Below are 8,834 nucleotides of genomic sequence, written 5' to 3'. Positions count from 1 at the left end.
GTATGGCTTATGAGAAGCTCACTATCTGGGCATTCAGGTTACAAAAGCTATTCCTCTCTATTAAAATCTAACTTTTCTCCCTTAAATCTGAGCTTCAGTCAAGTAAACAGTTCTGGAATACGCTCCTAAATCACTCATTGGTAGAGTTAATCATATAAAGATGAGAATTTTGCCTAACGGTTGTACTTTTTTCAAAATCTCCTTGTGTTCCTTCCTAAAACATTTTTAAAAACCTAAATTCACTCATCTTACCTTTTCATGGGGCAATAAAACACATGGGAATTGCTGGGAAAAATCTTTGCAAGTCTAAAACAGAGGTGGATAATATATGAGTAGAAAAAGCCTTTCTACAAAGATAAGCCATTCCAGATGAAAATAGCATAGCTCAGGTTTTAGCTCAGGTTTTCTGCAACTGCATTTCAGAAAGTGAAAAACATTGTTCTCATCAAAGGAAGCATTACATTTAGAAAGTTTGGGGTCCTGAGCAATGACTCTTTGGTTCAAAGGGATGAAAGCTGCTGGAGTGTGTGCTAATGTCTATAGAAAAGGTTTTTATGCAACTGGACGTGTCACTCTCTTTTCAGGAAAGTGCAAATTTGATCTAATCATATTAGAAACGTTGTGTTTCAGACACAGATGTGCTAGATTACTATTTTTGGAGCGAGTATAAATTTTGTATAAGGATGAGGGTGTTTATGTAAGAAACTGGAACAAAAAGTGAAGATTTCTACACCGTGACGTGTCACCCTACAAACAAAAGTGCAAACTGGGTCCAGTTATGTCTTGATGCATGCTCAATCATCCAGGTAACTAAATCCAAAAGGTTCATTCTGTTAGATAAGATAAGATAAGATTTTATTGATCCCACGGCGGGGAAATTTTTGCGTTTCCTCAGCTGAGGTACAGATAGCAGAAGGAAAATACAAATAAAATACAAACAAATATAAAACATAGAATAGAATAGAATAAACCTTTATAATCCCACGGATCAGAAATTCTAACCCTTACAGCAAGGGAAAAAAATATAAAAGGAAGACACAGGGTGGTCCTATGAACGTAAGCAACCGAAGTTCGTATATACAGGTAACAATGACAGAATATGTATAGAAAAATTGAGAAAATTGTACGGAGATATGTATAAAATGTAGAGTAAACTAACAAGCTGTGAGTAAGATGACCAAAGGAATGTTAAGCTGCATTATAGAGTCTGACAGCTGCTGGTAAGAATGACCTGCGGTAGCGCTCCTTCCTACACTGTGGGCGTAAAAGTCCACTGCTGAAGGAGCTGCTCAGTGCTCGTACAGTCTCATGCAGGGGGTGGGAGGTGTTGTCCATGATGGATGTTAGCTTAGACAACATCCTCTCCTCCCCAACCTGCTCGATGGACTTCAGCGGACAGTCCAGGACAGAGCTGGCCCTCCTGACCAGCTTGTTGAGTTTCCCCGTCCCTCTCTGCCATTCCACCACTCCAGCAGACCACAGCATAGAAAATAGCAGACGCCACCACAGTGTCATAAAATGTCCTTAGGACTGTCCTGTTCACCCAAAGGACCTCAGCCGCCGTAGCAGGTGAGACGACTTAGACCCAGTAGAGTGGTTGAAGGAAAAGGGGACAGGTGAGGTGCATTTCATGTCCCCGGTGCTGTGGGGGGTTGCAGAGAGGTGTGACGAGCTCTGGTGGATGGGAGGGAAGGGCTACTGAATCAAACCTGAAACAACTGGTTCAATCTGTTAGCCAGAACCTGGTCTCCAGACTCTGGACCCCTCCGCTCACAGTGCTCCGTCCAGTGATGGTGTTCAGTCCTCTCCACACACCTCTGGTGTTGCTCTGCTGGAGCTGCGCTCCACCTTCCTCCTAAAGGAAGCATTACATTTAGAAAATAAAATACTTGTTTTATATTTGTTTGTATTTTTGTAAGATAATACACTATATACACGGAGTTTATCTGGACGTAGTGTTTTCAGTGTCATCCAAGTGACTCTAGAGGATGAAAACCTGTTGGAGTGTGTGCTAATGTCTATAGCAGGGGTGTCCAAACTACGGCCCGCAGGGGTGTCCAAACTACGGCCCGCGGTCCATTTTAATTGGCCCGCACTTCAACTTTTGCTTGAGTGTATGGCACTTCTTAGTTTAACACCAGGGGAGCTGCTGTTGATCAAGGCAGTTGCTCCACCAGAAAGGACAATCCTAGAAGAAATTTACCCCAAGTTACTGAACATGGCAGAACCAAAGAAGCGAAAGGTAGAAAGTGAGTGCAGAAAATTTCAGACACGGTGGGAGATGAATATTTCTTCAAAGAATCCAAGGGAAGTGTCTGTTTTATCTGCACTGAAACTGTGGCAGTTATGAAAGAGTGTAATGTACGACGTCATTATGAAACCAAACATCAGGTCTATGCATCCTACACTGGTGCTGAGCGAGAGCAGAAAGTAAAGCAAATGGTAGCTGTCCTGCAGGGTCAGCAACAGTATTTTTTTGTGCTCAAAAAGTCCAGGAAAAGGCTACAATAGCCAGCTATGAGGTGGCCCAACTCCTCGCAAGACGTGGAGTTACAGAGGAGCTGCTCGATCTTAAGAGTCTAAAAGGCACAACAACAGGTATGGATACTTTTGAAGCTGTGTCAGACTCAATTGACAAAATGGGACTTAAATGGGACAAGCTGTGTGAAGATACAACAGACGGGGCTCCAGCTATGGCGGGTGCACACAAAGGAATGGCGTCTACGATGTGCGCTGAGGTGAAAGAGGCTGGAGGTGAGGCTGTTGAAATGCACTGTACTGTTCACCAAGAAGCCCTTTGTGCCAAGACAGTCAATCTTGGAGATGTAATGAACACTATTGTAAAAACTGTCAACATAATTCGAGCAAGTGGACTGTACCACGGAGAACTTCAGGCTTTCCTTTCTGATGCGGATGCTGAATATGGGATCTACTCTACCACTCGGAGGCGCGCTGGCTAAGCCGCGGTGCCGTGCTGAAGCGTCTTTACTCCCTGAGATCAGAAATTGACCATTTTTGAAAGAGAAGGACCGACCTCTTCATGAGCTGAATGACCCTCTATGGTTGGCAGACCTTGCATTTTTAGATGATCTTACTGATCATTTAACCACCCTGAACAAGAGCCTACAAGGGAAAGAGCAGCTTGTACCACAACTTTATGCGCACATGAAAGCATTTTGTGTGAAGCTCAATCTCTTTAAGACACAACTGCGCAACTTCAACGTTGTGCACTTCCCCACACTGTCCAAGACCAGAACTGCTTATCCACAGGCCAACCTTTCTGCTAAAAAAGGAAATATGTGTCTGTGATTACATGTCTCGAAACAGAATTCAGACAGCGCTTCCAGGATTTTTCTGCCAGTTCTACAGGAGCTTGGAAAAGGAAAAGTGTCCTCTGATGAGACGCCACGTGAAAAAAAATGATCAGTCTATTTGGCTCAGATTTGCTCCTTGGTCAAATGACATTTGTCCGGATTTTTGGCACAAGTGGTGTCAGATCAGCAAAAGTAAAACGAAAACAAAAATGGGTACATTTTCAAATCCTTTGTTTATGGACAGAATTCGTCCTGTTGGACACAAGAAGCAGACTCCAAAAAAACTTTGAGACTCTGCAGAAGTCTGATTAGGCTGCTGTTTATCCAACTGGCTCACTGTGGTTTTTATGAAGTCATCTGTAATGTGTCACCTTTTCTGTAGAATGAAGAAGTGCTTCCCTTCTTTTAAAGGAAATACAGGCTTACAAAGATCCTCTAAACATGTTTCTGAAATAATCCTAAACACAATCATTAAATCAAAACTGCAAGAAACAATTTATTTAATCACTCTTCTTCACTTAATTCCTTAACTTAGTAAAAAACAAAACAAAACAAAAAATAGACAAAAACTCTTCTGCTGTCTCACCTCTGTCAGTGTTCATGCTGTTGCAAGAACAGGTGGAGGTGCAGGTGGAACTTTGACTTCACTGTGGTTTCTATGTGCAGGCAGGAGTGTGACATCTCAGAACAGCAGAGGATTGTGGTGCGCGGTGACTCCTGCTGCGACGCCCCGTCTGAGTGTCCTGAGCTCCTGGTCCTCAGCAGACGGCCCACACACTCATTTATCACCATGTCTTTATCCTGCCTGTAAGAAAGCAAAGACAAGGCTAACATTACAAACAGCCAGCAACCAATCCCTTTTACTCCACCGCCCAAAAACCAGTGAGAAACACTAGCTAGTATTAACTTGGAATCAAAGTCCACTAGGGCTGCCACAAACAATTATTTTGATAGTCAACTAGTCACCGATTATTTTTGCGATTAGTCGACTAATCGGATCATGCATCCATTGGACGTAAAACGTACAGCTTATTGCACCAGCAGCATCTGCTCTTATATAACATTAGCTTACAGTTTTAAGTGTTTAGGGCAGGGGTGCCCAATCCTAGTCCTCGAGAGCTACTGTCCTGCAGCTTTTAGATTCATCCTTGTTCCAACACACCTGAATCAAATGAATGTCTTGTTATCAGGCCTTTGCCAAACTTGATGACATGCTGAAGAGGTCATCAAACCATTTGATTCAGCTATGTTGGAGTAGGGATGCATCTAAAAGCTGCAGGACAGTAGCTCTCGAGGACTAGGATTGGGCACCCCTGGTTTAGGGTATGTGCTAACTAAAAATAAAGACAAGATGATAGTTTATTAAATTTAATGAGATTTACAGATTGTTTCGGTAAAGTTTAATAAACTCCTTGCTATCTAAAATATAACGGGACACCGGAGTATATTCTGAACATCTCACACTTCTGATAATCAGTTGTCTGCTTGACGTTTATTCGGCCGTGTATGAACTATAACTTTAATCTCAGCCAAACCGATTTACTCAGGAACAAATAAAATACTAAAAAAAAAAAAAAAAGGCCAAACAATAACATTTTTAAGTTATCTAACTGACTTATATATGTTCAACCTGAGTAGCGAAAGACGGTGGTGCGTTTGAAAACGATTTGCCTGGAGTCCGGTGTTCTCACGGGCTCTAGTGAGCCTTGCCCCCGGCTAGCTTTGGAGCTAGTGGGTAACAGACGTCTCCGAAAACGTCGGAGCGCTTTTGAAAATATGCGGTGTCTTGATAAACTGAGCAGATATTTGAGGTTTACACAGCTACATTCTCGCCTGAAAATATGTTAAACGTTTAGTTTGTGACCCAGAAAGATTAATAAGAGTAATATTAAAACTAACTAGCTGCCGCCATTGTTGAAAACTGAGCAGGGCCGCGCTATGAATTCTGGGACACTGCTTCTTCTTCTTCTTCTTCGGAGCGTAACGGCAGCTGGCATCCTTGTACATGCAGTGCTGCCATCTTCTGTTTCAGTCCGTTATTACACTCTTAAATCCTACTACTTATTCCTGCGTCTTTTGTGATCTTACAAAGCTTCAAACCACGCGTCGACTATTAAATCAGTCGTGACTGTAATCGTGACTAGTCGACTAATCGTGGCAGCCCTATTCAGCAACAAAGACGCCATCAAAAAAGTCACGGCCATCAGAGCAACATCAGAGAAACAATAAAGTCTAACCATGGAAGGTATATAGAAATATATGCATAAAGACACAAAAACAAAGAACATCGACAATGAGCACCTTTCGTTTTGCTGAAAGTGATATAGCTTTCTCTTCCCATCAACTGAAACCACCAACATTTCAGGTGTGCATGCTGGGCAGCTGAAGCTGACATCACAGCACAGCTGCTCTTCCTCATCAAGAAAGCTGTGCTGCAGTGCAATCAACTATTACATTTAGGCAAAGATTACTTTTCATCCCTAAATGATTGACGGTCAGAAACTCTGACCTTGTCTCTACAGACAGCAGAGCTGCTGCCTTCCTGTGGGTAGGAGTTCATTTTTACCCATCACCCCAGTTAAATTTCACTGGGGTCTGTCTCATTTATATGCCAGAACCAACACTTTGAAGCACTTTTCTTTGTAGCTCAATGGAGACACACATTTATGATCAGGTCCCCAGTTTCAGACACACTTGCACAAGCACACAGATGACCAATATCTCACAGTGGTTTAACACAGATCTGTCTGGGCTAAAGTACAGACATCGAACGCTATGACAGACCGAGGCAACTATGACCCTTGCAATTTTAGAAGAAGTCTGCTTGAAAGTAATCATGGACAGAATTCATGTTTCAAATTATTCTAAAAATGCACTTCAGCAAGTTTTTTTTTTTATAATGCCTACTAAAGATGTTTTCAAAGGGTTTCCCAGATATGGGTTATTTCTAGTCCCAGATTAAAAGAATAATTCAGTGAAGACCTCCATTTAAACAACTTTAAGCCTAGCACTAGGCTTAATCCATGTCTGGGAAACTGCAGCATTATCCATGGAGGCATGAGCATTTAGCATAATATAGACAACAACCTCTTTAACTTACCCTAAAATCTGACTTGACTAACTCCAAGAAGGAAACCCTGCTTTTACTGTCCAGGAAATGGAGATCAGTCACCCAGTGCAAGTGCAACTGTCATTTAAACTCAGTCTACAGTCAGACCAAAAGCCACCTCGCCAAATGTATTTACACAGCTGTGTGGCCAAAGGCAGGGGGCAGCTTGGGTACGGCTGTAAACATTAGCCTCTTTAACTGCAGCTGAACGCCATCCCTCATTGTCTGCTACTTACAATGCAGTTAGAAAACAAGATCTACGGGTTTTCCTAATATCATTCACCACTGAAAAATATTTTGGTCTGTTAGATATTTCAGCAGCATACACAATTTACATCCAATACTGCAACAAGCTTACTTACCAGCATTTTTTTTATCAGATAAACTCAAATGAAACAAGTTGGTTAATTGGAAACAATTTCAACTTTCAAATCATGTCACTCTGTGTTTATTGGAAAGGAGATTAAAATGCATGATAGGCTGAACCCACCCGAGGACTCATAAAGTTTGATCTATGAATTCCTGATACATTTTTGCTTTATAGAGGCAGAAATGTTGACCATGAAAGCTTTTTGTAGTGAACTATGCTGCTTTCACCTACAAAGCATCCAGAGCACACAGTACATGTTGCTATAAGCTACACCACATAGCTGCTACAATTTAAACACACCCACAATTTGTGTATAATCGCTATCGCCAGACTATGTCTCAAGAGCATATGACCTGTTGATAAAACTCACTGTTATGAAGATAGATTGGTTCCAGTGTCTTCATGAAACGCTGCCTTTATCCATCTTCTGGGGCGTGCCTGCAGTGGACTTGTGAACAGTTCCTTGTGAGGGAGCTGCTGGTGGAGCTCACAAGGTCCTCCTTCATTCCTACCATGAGCTTCAGTCTTCCTGATCTTTCTCAAACACGCCTCTCTCAGTGGGTCAACAGAACATCTGGCACAGGACAGCTGTGATGAAAGAAAAGGAAGAGGTTTCTCCAAACCTCTGGACCAAGGAAACCCAGCTGGGTCCTGATGGTCTCCCACACTACTTTCACCCCGGGTGGACGTAGCTGTCGATAATAATCGGCACTCTGTTCACTGTTAGGAAAGGAAAAGAACAAGTTACACTACAGTACTGATACCTTCTGCTGCTCTTTTCAAACTTGCCACCTTACCAGGCTGTAGAGTGCTCTGAACACTTAAACACTTTGAAATCCATTACACACTCACACTCACAGTCTTAGGTGAAAATCTCCAAGGACAGCATTACACTTTTGCTATGAACAGTAACTCTGGAGCTCTGTGGAGTGTGCAGATGATCTCATTACTGTCTAAAAATGGATAACAAAACCGAAGGAGTGCCGAATCATTGACAAATACAGAGTAACAGGTGTGCAGCATGGCTAACTAGGTAGCAACAAGCCTCTAACACAGCAGCGTGTATGCTAGCGGCTAATCTAGCGAAGAAATGAACAGAGTGCTTTTAGGTGTTGTAGAAGGATAAGATGATAAGCTGTGTTTTTCAGAATGACCTGCTTGTATTTACCTTCATTGAAGGAGTGGTCAGTGTGGGTATAGCCATGAGGCAAAAAGACAGCTGAAGCGGAAGAGTGTGGTGAAACATGGTGCCGCCGCGCCAGCAGGTTTCCAAGCAGGGATTCGGGTAGCAGGAAGGCTTTGGTAAGCCGTCCAACATCCAGTCCCATTTTGTGAATGCCAATAAAAAAAATAGCTAGATGTCCATGTGTAATTTGTGTGGAACAATATTGCACAAGAAGCTTAATAGATTTAGAAAAACGATAACAAAAAAAAAATAAAAAATTGAAGGACAAAAGATAAATGTCCTTTTTTTTCCAAAGTTTACTCGCCCTGCTGAGTGGTGTACAGCGTTAAGAGGCCAGCATTCGGACTCCAGAGTTTAACGACCCTAGTTCGAGTCTCTGATAGTAGTCCGTCTGCTACAGCAGGGTAGGCCCAGAGTGAAAGACGAAGCTCAAGCCTGCCTCCATTTTTCTCTCTCTCTCTTTTTTTCATTTCTTTTTACTTTTTTCAAGCCGCAATTAAAAGCTCAGGGAAACACTTAGTTTTAAGGCGGCCTTTAAGGCACCCTATATATCAGTCCATACAGCGGTAAGGGCCAATCTCATGTATCAGTTACACATATATCAACCAAGGAAGAAAACAGGCCCAAACCAAAGAGGTGTGCAGGGAAAAAATCAGGTGTGAGTGTGTGAAATTTACTAAGTATTGGAGTGCAAAAATGCCTGGTCTCCAGCTCATTTCCAAAAGGCTGGGTGCGTGATGTACGCGTTGTGGTCTTTAAATAGAGGAATTTTCCCGCTTTTGTTTGCCCGTCATGTGGCGACATGTGGCGGGCTAGCAGCTTAGTACCATAGAGGCCCGGGTTCGAGCCCTAGGC

The 8,834-nt window shown here is 42.5% G+C and overlaps 1 long non-coding RNA gene across 1 annotated transcript; it reads right to left on the bottom strand.

The window, feature by feature from the left end:
• Nucleotides 1-4,042: 4,042 nt before the first annotated feature.
• Nucleotides 4,043-7,984, bottom strand: LOC109199267 (uncharacterized). The gene is made up of 3 exons (XR_003218450.1): nucleotides 7,962-7,984; nucleotides 7,164-7,746; nucleotides 4,043-4,119 (listed from the first exon to the last, which is right to left on the bottom strand). It is a non-coding gene; the product is annotated as an uncharacterized LOC109199267 (long non-coding RNA).
• Nucleotides 7,985-8,834: the final 850 nt, after the last annotated feature.

Source organism: Oreochromis niloticus, unplaced genomic scaffold (assembly GCF_001858045.2).
Source record: "Oreochromis niloticus isolate F11D_XX unplaced genomic scaffold, O_niloticus_UMD_NMBU tig00007995_pilon, whole genome shotgun sequence".
Taxonomy (NCBI): Eukaryota; Metazoa; Chordata; class Actinopteri; order Cichliformes; family Cichlidae; genus Oreochromis; species Oreochromis niloticus.
Note: the sequence above shows the minus strand (reverse complement) of the source record. Positions and strands in the feature narration are given on the sequence as shown.